Genomic DNA, 12,171 nt, shown 5'->3' with positions numbered 1-12,171 from the left:
AGGAAGCATATTTTTTTCAGTATAAATACTTTTTTTTTTTAAAAAGTGAATTTGATGAAAATAAAGTGGAAACATCATGGCATCATGGATAAAAACATTGTGCCTTTCCAAAGACATCTTCTAGGCATTGGGGCTATTGCCTCTACCAGTATTTCTCACCTGGTTTTGTAATGTCCCCAAGTGAAGGCAAAACCTGTGCACACAAGACACAGCATGCCTGACCCTCATAGTCAGGCAAGAGGGTCATGCCTGCTTTTTTCCTAAATGCAGTGACACTCAACTTTATTGAATGACGGTATGTATTCTGGGATCACCCCTTTGCTACGGAAAAATCTTAGTGTTGACAACGGTGGTACTTTCTAGTCTACGTTTGCTGGAAAACAAATCTGGTGGGAGCTTCCTGCTGGAAATGAGGTTTGAGCAGTTTGGTGTAAAAACAATGGAGAGTCCATTAAAGAACTTGAGATGATCTCTAGTTTCTGGAAGCAGGAGCATCATTTAGATAGAATAAGATGGTGTGCATTAGGGTCAGGAGGTATAAGCGAGAGAGTCTCCATGGAGTGATTGTGGATGTGTTTGAAAGTGTGTGTGCTTTCCCCCAGAAAACATGTGCAATGCACAACACAAAGATTAACGTTCTAAAAACAAATTTTATCACCACTGCACTTTCATAAATAAGTCCCTTCATCCTCTACCACATCTGAATGTGAAGGTTAGTTATATACTCCCATCTTCAGAGATGAGGCAGTGGTGAACATTTTATGTTTTTGTCTCCTCAATGGAACAGGCAATTGTGAGCTCAGGAGAGGGGGAAAAGATGATGTTATGTTCTACTGCACTGGAATCATCATAATGCCCTGGTATGATTCGTTACTATGCCAGGGAGTCCTAGCATCTCTGGGTGCACCTGAAAGCGTGAAAATGTATGGAAATCCCAAACACTGTCTATTGTTGTTAGTCTCAATGGTTGCATAACCCAGTGTTGGTGTAGGTATATTGAACAGTCAGCTGTGGTGTGCCCTAGCATAATTCCTTACTATATCAAGTTGTTCCAGCACTTCTGTGTGCATGTGGAAGAATGAAAACCTATTCAGATCCCAGATACTATCATTATTGGATGGTCTGAATGGTCAACTTGCCCAGGGTTTGTTTCAGTAGGTACATTATACAGTGGGTTTTAGTGTCATCGTTAATGTAAAACATACAGAGTTCACAGGCTTTTGGTCTACAGTGGTGGAGTCATTCCTCACCTTCTGTTCAAAATCAGAGAACAATTAGTGACATATTCTATCATATTTAAAAAGATAATGACCACAAGCCTTAGAAACTCAGTAGAACCCAATGCCAAGACATAGTATCTTTTAAAACCTTAAGGATCAAGTTGGGTGTTAGCCTGGCCCCATTTTCCCAGCTGGAATCACATGCAGAGCTGGGTTGGAGAGGATCAGTGCCCCTCCTCTGCACTGCTCGCATGACGGGCTATCTCAATGCTGGAGTCAGTGTGCAGCAGTGACCTTCATGGTGCACACATGTTGTGTTGAAAAGGAAAAGTGGAAAAACAAATATCACATGCTAAGTAAGGGTCATCTTTAAATCATAGGATAATTGAGTGTTTTCAAGTCTTGTTTTAATTGCCTAATAACAATAAGTTAGTTAATAAAACCTTTTGGCTAGAATTAAATCTCCTCTTTCAAGAAATGTTGCTACTTATTCAGTACAAAATCTTCTAGAGGAGATGATATATAGACAGCAGCACATACAGATTCTAAGGAGGAGATGACTTTGGCAGGAATCAATAAGAAGACAAGTGAGCTCAGGTGAGATTAGGAAAGAGGAGCCCTAAGAGGGGGCCAGGGACACACAGCCTGCACTGTGTGGTGTGCTGTTTGAGATTGGCTAGTTCATATTTACGGGGTGGCCTGGAGCTAGAAACCAAAGGCCCTGGTTCCCTTTCTTCCCTATTCCTCTCCTGTGCCTGCTACTCTTCTCCCACATCCACCTCTAGACACTGCTTTAAATGTGTCCCAGAGATTCTGGTATATTGTGTCTTTGTTCTCATTGACTTCAAAGAACATCTTTATTTTTTCCTTCATTTCATTATTTATCCAGTAATTCAGAAGCAGGTTGTTCAGTTTCTATGATGTGTGGTTTTGAGTGATTTCTTAATCCTCAGTTCTAATTTGATTGCCTTGTGGTCTGAGAGACTGTTTTGATTTCCATTCTTTTGCATTGGCTGAGGAGTGATTTACTTCCAAATACGTGGTGAATTTTAGAGTAGGTGTGATATGCTGCTGAGAAGAATGTATATTCTGTGGATTTGGGGTGGATATTTCTGTAAATTTCTATTAGGTCCCCTTGGTTCAGATCTGAGTTCAAGTACTGGATATCCTTGTTAATTTTCTGTCTCATTGATCTGTCTAATATTGACAGTGGAGTGTTTAAGTCTCCCACTGTTGTTGTGTGGGAGTCTAAGCTTCTTTGTAGGTCATTAAGAACTTGCTTGATGTGTCTGGGTGCTCCTGTGTTGGGTATATATATATATTTAGGATTGATATCTCTACTTGTTACATTAATCCCTTTACCATTAAGGTCCCTTAAAGTCTGTTTTATCAGAGACTAGGTTTGCAACCCCTGTTTTTATTTTCTTTTTAAATTTTGCTCTCCATTTGCTTGGTAAGTCTTCCTCTATCTCTCCATTTTGAGCCTATGTGTGTTTTTGCATGTGAGATGGGTCTCCTCAATATACTACATTCATGGGTCTTGACTCTTTATCCAACTTGCTAGTCTTTGTCTTTTGATTGGGGCATTTAGCCCATTTATATCTATCTATTTATTTATTTTTAAGGGCCTATTTTGTTGAGTTTGTTTCCCTGTCATATGGTTTTAATTTAGGTTGGCTTATTGATTATGACAGACTGAGAGATAGCACATTGTTCCTCTCTTGGAATCTCCAGATGCTTTAATAGTACTATTCTTATCTGTCCATTTTAATTTTTTTTTAAATATTTTATTGCATTTTAGGTTTTGAGGGTACATGTGCAGAACATGCAAGACAGTTGCATAGGTACACACATGGCAGTGTGTTTTGCTTCCTTTCTCCCCTTCACCCACATTTGGCATTTCTCCCCAGGCTATCCCTCCCCAGCTCTCCCACCACACTGGTCCTCCCCTTTTGCCCCCAATAAACCCCAGTGTTTAGTACTCCCCTCCCTGTGTCTATGCATTCTTATTTTTCATCACCCGCCTATGAGTGAGAATATGCGGTTTTTCATTTTCTGTTCTTGTGTCAGTTTACTGAGAATGATGTTCTCCAGATTCATCCATGTCCCTGCAAACGACACGAACTCATCATTTCTGATTGCTGCATAATATTCCATGGTGTATATGTGCCACATTTTCCCAATCCAGTCTATCATTGATGGGCATTTGGGTTGGTTCCAGGTCTTTGCTATTGTAAACAGTGCTGCAATGAACATTCGTGTGCATGTGTCCTTATAGTAGAATGATTTATAGTCCTTTGGATATATACCCAGTAATGGGATTGCTGGGTCAAATGGAATTTCTATTTCTGAGGCCTTGAGGAATCGCCACACTGTCTTCCACAATGGTTGAACTAATTTACACTCCCACCAACAGTGTAAAAGTGTTCCTTTTTCTCCACATCCTCTCCAGCATCTGTTGTCTCCAGATTTTTTAATGATCGCCATTCTAACTGGCGTGAGATGGTATCTCAATGTGGTTTTGATTTGCATCTCTCCAATGACCAGTGATGATGAGCATTTTTTCATATGATTGTTGGCCTCATATATGTCTTCTTTTGTAAAGTGTCTGTTCATATTCTTTGCCCATTTTTGAACGGGCTTGTTTGTTTTTTTCCTGTAAATCTGTTTGAGTTCCTTGTAAATTCTGGATATCAGCCCTTTGTCAGATGGGTAAACTGCAAAAATGTTTTCCCATTCTGTTGGTTGCCGATTCACCCTAGTGACTGTTTCTTTTGCCGTGCAGAAGCTATGGAGTTTCATTAGGTCCCATTTGTCTATTTTGGCTTTTGCTGCCAATGCTTTTGGTGTTTTGTTCATAAAGTCCTTGCCTACTCCTATGTCCTGGATGGTTTTGCCTAGATTTTCTACTAGGGTTTTTATGGTGCCAGGTCTTATGTTTAAGTCTTTAATCCATCTGGAGTTAGTTTTAGTGTAAGGTGTCAGGAAGGGATCCAGTTTCTGCTTTCTGCACATGGCTAGCCAGTTTTCCCAACACCATTTATTAAACAGGGAATCCTTTCCCTATTGCTTGTTTTTGTCAGGTTTATCAAAGATCGTATGGTTGTAGATATGTTGTGTTGCCTCCGATGCCTCTGTTTTGTTCCATTGGTCTATATCTCTGTTTTGATACCAGTACCATGCTGTTTTGATTACTGTAGCCTTGTAGTATAGTTTGAAATCCAGTAGTGTGATGCCCCCCGCTGTGTTCTTTTTGCTTAGAATTGACTTGGCTATGCGGGCTCTCTTTTGGTTCCATATGAAGTTCATAGTGGTTTTTTCCAGTTCTGTGAAGAAAGTCAATGGTAGCTTGATGGGGATAGCATTGATTATGTAAATTACTTTGATTAATATAGCCTTTTTCACGATATTAATTCTTCCTAACCATGAACATGGAATGTTTCTCCATCTGTTTGTGTCCTCTCTTATTTCGTTGAGCAGTGTTTTGTAGTTTTTCTTGAAGAGTTCCCTTACGTTCCTTGTGAGTTGTATTCCTAGGTATTTTATTCTCTTTGTAGCAATTGCGAATGGCAGTTCGTTCTTGATTTGGCTCTCTTTAAGTCTGTTATTGGTGTATAGGAATGCTTGTGATTTTTGCACATTGATTTTATATCCTGAGACTTTGCTGAAGTTGCTTATCAGTTTCAGGAGTTTTTGGGCTGAGGCAATGGGGTCTTCTAGGTGTACTATCATGTCGTCTGCAAATAGAGACAATTTGGCTTTCACCTTTCCTATTTGAATGCCCTTTATTTCTTTTTCTTGCCTGATTGCTCTGGCTAGAACTTGCAGTAGTATATTGAATAGGAGTGGTGAAAGAGGGCATCTTTGTCTAGTGCCGGATTTCAAAGGGAATGCTTCCAGTTTTTGCCCATTCAGTATGATATTGGCTGTTGGTTTGTCATAAATAGCTTTTATTACTTTGAGATATGTTCCATCGATACCGAGTTTATTGAGGGTTTTTAGCATAAAGGGGTGTTGAATTTTGTCGAATGCCTTCTCTGTGTCAATTGAGATAATCATGTGGTTTTTGTTTTTGGTTCTGTTTATGTGATGAATTACGTTTATAGACCTGCGTATGTTGAACCAGCCTTGCATCCCCGGGATGAATCCTACTTGATCATGATGAATAAGATTTTTTATTTGCTTGCAGTCGGCTTGCCAATATTTTATTGAAGATTTTTGCATCTATGTTCATCATGTATATTGGCCTAAAGTTTTCTTTTCTTGTTGGGTCTCTGCCAGGTTTTGGTATCAGGATGATGTTGGTCTCATGAAAAGATTTGGGAAGGATTCCCTCTGTTTGGATTATTTGGAATAGTTTCAGAAGGAATGGTACCAGCTCCTCTTTGTGTATCTGGTAGAATTTGGCTGTGAACCCATCTGGACCTGGGCTTTTTTTTGTGTGGTAGGCTTGTAATTGCTTCCTTGACTTCAGACCTTGTTATTGGTCTATTCATAGTTTCAGCTTCCTCCTGGTTTAGGCTTGGGAGGACACAGGAGTCCATGAATTTATCCATTTCTTCCAGGTTTACTAGTTTATGTGCATAGAGTTGTTTGTAATATTCCCTGATGATGGTTTGAATTTCTGTGGAATCTGTGGTGATTTCCCCTTTATTGTTTTTTATTGCATCTATTTGGTTGTTCTCTCTTTCATTTTTATCAATCTGGCTAGTGGTTTGTCTATTTTGTTGATCTTTTCGAAAAACCAGCTCTTGGATTTATTGATTTCTTGAAGGGTTTTTCGTGTCTCTATCTCCTTCAGTTCTGCTCTGATCATAGTTATTTCTTGTCTTCTACTAGGTTTTGAGTTTTTTTGATCTTGCTCCTCTAGCTCTTTCAATTTTCATGACAGGGTGTCAATTTTGGATCTCTTCATTCTCCTCATATGGGCACTAGTTGCTACATGTTTTCCTCTAGAGACTGGTTTAAATGTGTCCCAGAGATTCTGGCATGTTGTGTCTTCGTTCTCGTTGGTTTCGAAGAACTTCTTTATTTCTGCCTTCATTTCATTGTTTATCCAGTCAACAATCAAGAGCCAGTTATTCAGTTTCCATGAAGCTGTGCGGTTCTGTGTTTGTTTCTGAATTCTGAGTTCTAACTTGATTGCACTATGGTCTGAGACTGTTTGTTATGGTTTCAGTTGTTTTGCATTTTCTGAGGAGTGCTTTACTTCCAATTATGTGGTCAATTTTAGAGTAGGTGTGATGTGGTGCTGAGAAGAATGTATATTGTGTGGATTTGGGGTGGAGAGTTCTGTAAATGTCTATTAAGTTTGCTTGTGCCAGGTCTGAGATCAAGCCCAGGATATCCTTGTTGATTTTCTGTCTGGTTGATCTGTCTATTATTGACAGTGGAGTGTTAAAGTCTCCTACTATTATGGTATGGGAGTCTAAGTCTCTTTGTAAGTCATTAGGAACTTGCCTTACGTATCTGGGTGCTTCTGTATTGGGTCCATATTTGTTTAGGATTGTTAGCTCTTCTTGTTGTATCGATCTTCTTACCATTTTGTAATGGCCTTCTTTGTCTCTTTTGATCTTTGTTGCTTTAAAGTCTATTTTATCAGAGATGAGAATTGCAACTCCTGCTTTTTTTTTGCTCTCCATTTGCTTGGTAAATCTTCCTCCATCCCTTTATTTTGAGCCTTTGTGTATCCTTGCATGTGAGATGGGTTTCCTGGATACAGCACACTGTTGGGTTTTGGTTTTTTATCCAATTTGCCAGTCTGTGTCTTTTGATTGGTGCATTTAGTCCATTTACATTTAGGGTTAATATTGTTACGTGTGAATTTGATACTGCCATTTTGATGCTAAGTGGCTGTTTTGCCTGTTAGTTGATGTAGATTCTTCATTATGTTGATGCTCTTTAGCATTTAGTGTGATTTTGGAATGGCTGGTGCTGGTTTTTCCTTTCTATGTGTAGTGCCTCTTTCAGGAGCTCTTGTAAAGCAGGCCTGGTGGTGACAAAATCTCTGAGTACTTGCTTGTTCGCAAAGGATTTTATTTTTCCTTCACTTCTGAAGCTCAGTTTGGCTGGATATGAAATTCTGGGTTGAAAGTTCTTTTCTTTAAGAATGTTGAATATTGGCCCCCACTCTCTTCTGGCTTGTAGTGTTTCTGCCGAGAGATCTGCTGTGAGTCTGATGGGCTTCCCTTTGTGGGTGACCCGACCTTTCTCTTTGGCTGCCCTTAGTATTCTCTCCTTTATTTCAACCCTGGTGAATCTGACAATTATGTGCCTTGGGGTTGCTTTCCTTGTGGAATATTTTTGTGGTGTTCTCTGTATTTCCTGCATTTGAGTGTTGGCCTGCCTTGCTAGGTGGGGGAAATTTTCCTGGGTAATATCCTGAAGAGTATTTTCCAGCTTGGATTCATTCTTTTCGCCACATTCTGGTACACCTATCAAACGTAGGTTAGGTCTCTTCACATAGTCCCACATTTCTTGGAGACTTTGTTCATTCCTTTTTGCACTTTTTTCTGTAGTCTTGGTTTCTCGTTTTATTTCATTGAGTTGATCTTCGACTTCTGATATTCTTTCTTCTGCTTGGTCAATTCGGCTGTTGAAACTTGTGCATTGTTCGCGAAGTTCTCGTATTGTGTTTTTCAGCTCCTTCAATTCATTCATATTCCTCACTAAGTTATTCATTCTTGATATCATTTCCTCGAATCTTTTTTCAAGGTTTAGTTTGTTTGCATTGATTTAAAACATGTTTTTTTAGCTCACAAAAGTTTCTCATTATCCACCTTCTGCAGTCTAATTCCGTCATTTCGTCACAGTCATTCTCCGTCCAGCTTAGCTCCCTTGCTGGTGAGGAGTTTTGGTCCTTTGTAGGAGTTGCGGTGTTCTGGTTTCGGGTGTTTTCCTCAGTTTTGCACTGGTTTCTTCCCATCTTTGTGGTTTTATCCACCTGTCGTCTGAGTAGTTGCTGACTTTTCGATTGGGTCTCTGAGTGCATGCCCAGATTGTTGATGATGAAGTATTTCTATTACTTGGTTTTTTTTCTACCAGTCTAGCCCCATCACAGTATGACTGCTGAGGTCCTCTCCAGGCCCTGCTTGTCTGGGGTGCACCTATAGCAGCTGTGGAACAGTGAGGGATGTTCCAGTTTTTATTTCTGCTATCTTTGTCCCAGAATGATGCCTGCCAAATGTCAGTCTTCTGGATATAGAGGGGTCAGGGAGCTGCTTGAGGAGACAGTCTGTACTTTATAGGAGTTCAAGTGCTGACCTGTGAGCTCCGTTGTTCATTCAGGGCTGTTAGGCTGCTACATTTAATTCTGCTGCAGCAGAACTCATAAAAAAAAAAAAAACCCTTTTTTTATCAGATGCTCTGTCTCGGGGGGTTGTGGTTCTCTTTATGTGTTCGTTGTGCTGTCCTGCCCAGCTAGGAGACAGTCTAGTCACTATTTGCCTGCGGAGGCTCCGCCCTGCTGCTGTGAGGTCTGCCCTGTTACTGCAGCCTCTGCCCTGCTGCTGCGGTCTCCGCCCTTCTGCCACGGGCTACGCCCTGCTGCGGAGTCTCTCTGTTTTGGCCGGTTGCCTCAGCAACAGCAGGCTGCGTCAGCAATGGGAGTGTACTTCAGTAGGGGCGGGTTGCCTCGGTAATGGCAAACGCCCCTCCCTCATCGAGCTGCACCGTCTTGGGTTCAGCTGTGCTCGCAGTGAAACTCTCCACCTGGAGCGTTTGGAATCGCCGTTTTGTTTGTCCCACTGCCCTGGCCCAAACGCCATTTCCCTGGAATCTCCTGGCCTGGCTCACTGTCGAAGTTTCGCTCAGTCAGGTGGATATGCCAATCTGTTCTCTCAAGTCTCAGATTGCCAGTTAAACAGGGTACCTGGACCAGTGCGCTTTGTGCAGAGCTCTGTGGAGCGCCGCCGGCTGCACCGGCCGCCGGCTCCACCAGCCAAACCCACTTTGCTGGCGTCCCACGTCTCTTTTATACCTGGGAATTTCCCCATTCTGTGGTCAACAAAGGTCTGTCTGGAAATGTGGCCCTGACTCACCCTCCACATGTTCACCGAGAGCTTCAATCCTGGGTTGTTCTTACTGCGCCATCTTCTGATTTCTCGCCCATTTACATTTAAGCTTAACGTTATGTGTGAATTTGATCCTGCCATTCTGATGCTAACTGGTTTTTTTGGTCATTAGTTGATGCAGTTTTTTCATTGTGTCGATGGTCTTTACCATTTGGTATGTTTTTGCAGTCACTGGCACTGGTTGTTTCTTTCCATGTTTAGTGCTTCCTTCAGGAGCTCTTGTAAGGCAGGCCTGGTGGTCATGAAATATCTCAGCAATTGCATAATGTGGTTGAATATATTCATCATTTGTGCCTTTTTCTTGATGATATGCATCAGTTCTACATCATCACCTGGGCACAACTGGGATGTTCATATTTTGACATAGGGAGAATGAGTTGCACTTCGACTTCAAAGGTTTATTTAGCACTCTCTGGCAGTCTTCCTAAGACTGTGGACAGAGGTGCTACATTCTTTTTTCTTGTCTACTCTATTTTCCTGTATGTTGATGGCAGTGGCACCACCAGAAATTAATGAGAGGCAGAGAACAGGAGTGAGTTCCTGAAATATCTGACTTGGCTCAGAAAGGATATGATCAGCTGGGATGGACTTCATGGTCAGGCCAGACACAGCGTAATTTCCAGGCCTGGTCTTCCTGTGGCTGGGACAGAGAGCAGCTCTTACTTTTCACCTGCTTCTGGGAGTCACCTGACAGCTGGTCCCTGTATAGTTGCTGTTGGCCAAGTGTGGTTTGGCCCAGAGTCCTGTGTGACTGGAGGGAGTGTCAACTTTCAGGTAGGGCACCTGCCCACACTAGTTGCAGGGGAGGTGAGAAGGGACCCTGCTTCAGTGCCGGGTGAGCTCAGTAAAGGGAGAGGTGCTGCTCCAGAGTTCAGATGGTTTTTGTAGCTCTCCTGTGTGACCTATAAGATATCATTTTGCCTGTTTCTCTGAGATAGTTTTGGAAGTATAGTCCCAAACTTTGTTTTGTTTTACTCATGTGTGAATGAATCCTGGCCATGACCAGTCACTGAGAAGGCAGGGACTATGTCCTCATCATGCCTTCTCATCCCAGAGCTCAGCCCTGGGCAGCCCATCTTGGCCTCCAGTGATGTTCCAATGCTTACAACTTATTTGCTGAGATTCAGCACCAGTGTGAAAAGGTGTCCTGTTCATCTTCTGCCGTCTGTTGTTTCTCATGGTAATCAAGAAACCTGAGTGGGTTCTGATCCAAGGTTACAGGAGAGTAGGGCTGTCTCTGAAGTCAATGAAGTATCTTCCTCATCTCTATTCTGGCTACTTTGGTTCAGTTTTTCTCCTTGCAGAAGATGCTCTTTTTTCTGTTTATAAGTTCTCCTTTGATGGACCAGGCGTTTTTATTTTGTTGTGGCCTCCCTGCACCACACAGGGGTCCTGGAGCTTGTTCATGTGCCCTTGAAGTACCCATCCATGAATGATCAGATCAGAGCAGCAACCACTCTGCCAGGAATCACCAGGGGGGAGAGTCACATCGCCCTCATTTTTGGGTTTAGATCTGTGTATTCCAGTGTGGTCCTCAGTGGCATATGTGCTCATTCATATTTAAATAAATGGAAAAAATTTGTAACCTCCTCACAAGAGCCATGCTACAATGCCCAGTTGCCAAAAGTGTACTCTTAAGAGAGCATTGCCATTCTCCCAGAATCATTTAGGGAGCAGCTGCTGAGTCTGGCCCAGGTTCTGTTCGCTGCACTCACCTAACTGAGTGCATATATGCATCAAGGGTGGAATCTCAGGGTTCTCAGATTGAAAGTAAGAGATGCTATGAGCCAGTGTCAGTGAACAGTTGAAAGAGATTATTTCATGTCCTGTGTCTCATCTAAATGCTCACAACTGTGAGCAGTGCTTTCATAAAGGCCCCCAAGTTCACAGAGCCCAGGGAGAATCACAGTGGACAGAGCAGCAGTGCTGTTTGTGTGTGTGTACATGGGCTCATGAATCTATCCAGGAGGAAATAGACTGATCAGGGAGGGACCAACACTCCGGGGTTGAACAATGAGAGACAAATTCTTGGGTACAGTTGGGTTACACTTGTTTTGGAGCCTAGGATGGGATCTCTGAAGTCAATAAACATAAAAGGAAAATTAGGTGTAGAATTCTGACTTGGCTTGTTTTGTATCTTAATGAGAAAGTCATAAGAGTTTTGTTCTCATGGGCTTTGTGAACAGAGAACAGAAGATTAGTTATGCAGGTGTAAAGTTGAGTGTGGGGTGGGACACAGCCCCTCACAGGTGCTATGTGATTCTGAAGACAAAGTCGCTCATACATGTGCCAGGTGAAAGGAAGGAGTCCACTCTCTTTCTCTACATTCTCGGGACCTGCAACAACACCTTCCTGTACTGTCCTCACTGTCTGCTCCTGCTCTAAGGGTGCTTCCTGGATTGGATGGCAAAGAGAATCTTTTCTTTGGGATTCCTACGTATGCCCCAGAATCCTGGGGTCCTGAGGGCAGAACACATGACTGAACACATTTTTGGCCTCCACTCCTCACCCAGTCTTATCCAATGCCAAATCCTTGGGCTTTGAAGGAAAACTGAATTGGTTTTTACTTGAGAGGCCCGTGGCCAGCTTTTGCTCAAGGCCCTCTGTGGCTGGCAGGAATCCTAGGGGATATGTGTGGAGGGGTTGCTGTGTTTCTGTAGACAGTGACACTCCCTGTAGCCTCTTCCCTGGACTAAACTGGGCCCAGGACGAAACTGCTGGACAGCTGGCATAGAGGTCTCTTGTCTTGTCACATTCTCCTCTCTGGCCCAACAGTCTTGACCTACTCCTCACACTCCAGTCAGACCCAGCTTGTTCTTTGTGTCAGGACTGCCAGGTGCCTATCCTACTGGTCTTTGCATAGCTCAGGCAAACCCTGA

General features: G+C 42.4%; 1 protein-coding gene across 11 annotated transcripts in view; it reads left to right on the top strand.

The window, feature by feature from the left end:
* Positions 1-12,171, top strand: part of FAM153A (family with sequence similarity 153 member A) — a 54,696-nt gene that overhangs the window by 19,595 nt on the left and 22,930 nt on the right. The gene's annotated exons all lie outside the window — the stretch shown is intronic.

This window comes from Callithrix jacchus, chromosome 7 (assembly GCF_049354715.1).
Source record: "Callithrix jacchus isolate 240 chromosome 7, calJac240_pri, whole genome shotgun sequence".
Classification (NCBI taxonomy): domain Eukaryota; kingdom Metazoa; phylum Chordata; class Mammalia; order Primates; family Cebidae; genus Callithrix; species Callithrix jacchus.
Note: the sequence above shows the minus strand (reverse complement) of the source record. Positions and strands in the feature narration are given on the sequence as shown.